This window comes from Crocodylus porosus, unplaced genomic scaffold (assembly GCF_001723895.1).
Source record: "Crocodylus porosus isolate Cpor-Errol unplaced genomic scaffold, CroPor_comp1, whole genome shotgun sequence".
NCBI classification, from domain to species: domain Eukaryota; kingdom Metazoa; phylum Chordata; order Crocodylia; family Crocodylidae; genus Crocodylus; species Crocodylus porosus.
In genome coordinates this window covers 39,892,808-39,894,316 of record NW_017728947.1, presented here as the reverse complement: position 1 = coordinate 39,894,316, position 1,509 = coordinate 39,892,808, and the positions used below count along the sequence as shown (strand labels likewise).

General features: G+C 52.6%; 1 protein-coding gene across 1 annotated transcript in view; it reads right to left on the bottom strand.

Annotated features, from left to right (window-relative positions):
- Nucleotides 1-1,509, bottom strand: part of TTC17 (tetratricopeptide repeat domain 17) — a 105,133-nt gene that overhangs the window by 45,697 nt on the left and 57,927 nt on the right. The window lies entirely within an intron of this gene.

Below are 1,509 nucleotides of genomic sequence, written 5' to 3'. Positions count from 1 at the left end.
GGGGTCTACTACAGACCCCCCAACCAAAGGGAGGAGCTGGACCGGGAATTTTCAGGCCAGCTTGCAGAGGCACTTAAGGCAAGGGATGTAGTTGTCATGGGTGATTTAAATTACCCAGACATCTGCTGGGAGGAACAGTCAGCCAGGTCGGACCGTTCCAGGAGGTTCCTGGCTGAGATACAGGACCTCCACTTAACTGAGGAGGTGCACAGTCCCACCAGAGGAAATGCCCTGTTGGACCTGGCAAGGGGCCTCCCGGTTCTTGACCACCTGGGTGATAGCGATCATCGCTTGCTGGAATTCACCATCTAGCACAGGGTGTCAAGTGCCTGCACCAAGGCGGTAGCCCTAGACCTCAAGAGGGCCAACTTCAACAAGTTGAGATCAGTGGGAGAGGTGCTGGAGTTCTTGAGAGCAGGAGAACTCAGTACCCAAGATGAGTGGTCGTTCCTTAAGGAGACGATACTCAGGGCCCAAGGGGTGACCATCCCAACAAGAAGCAAGGGGGGCAGGAGTGCTGAAAAGCCCACCTGGCTCACCAAGTGTGTCCAAGAATGGCTGATAGCCAAAAAGGCGATGTACAACCGGTGGAAGGGGGGTGCTATCTCCAAAGAGGAGTATACCTCCTCTGCTCGGGCCTGTAGGGGGGCTGTCAGGAAAGCTAAGGTGGACATAGAGCTAGGACAAGCATCCAAAATCAAAAAGTCCTTTTTCACATATATAGGGAGGATGAAGAAAACACCAGGAAATGTGGGGCCCCTGCAAGATTCTCTGGGCAATCAGGTGGTTGCGCCAGAGTAGAAAGCAGACCTCTTTAACCAATTCTTCACCTCTGTTTTCTTGTCCAGGGACCGGGACTTCCCCACTGTGATGCAAGACGAACTCGAGGGGAATGCCTCCAGACCTTAGGTTGGGGAGGACTGGGTTAGAGAGCTTCTGGAGGAGCTGGACGTGTTCAGATTAGTGGGTCCAGATGCTCTCCACCCCAGGGTGTTGAGGGAGCTAGTAGAGGTTATTGCAGGGCCTTTGGCATGGCTTTATGAGCACTCATGGTGCTTGGGCCAGGTGCCAGATGACTGGAAGATAGCCAACGTGGTTCCCATCTTTAAAAAAGGGAGGAGGGAGGACCCGGGCACTTATAGGCCCATCAGTCTTACCTCAATCCTAGGGAAACTCTTTGAGAAGATCATCAAGGAGAACATCTGCAATGGGCCGGCTTCAGGGATGATGCTCAAGGGCAACCAGCAAGGTTTCATTAGGGGCAGGTCAAGTCAGACCAACCTGATTGCCTTTTATGATCAGGTCACAAAAGCACTGGATGTAGGTGTCATCGTGGATGTAGTCTTTCTGGACATCAGCAAGGCCTTTGATACTGTCTCCCACCCCATCCTCATTAAAAAACTAGGCGACTGTAGTATTGATGCCTACACAGTCAGATGGATTGCAGATTGGCTGAAGGGTCGTACTCAGAGGGTGGTGGTGGACGGGTCATATTTGACCTGGGGAGAA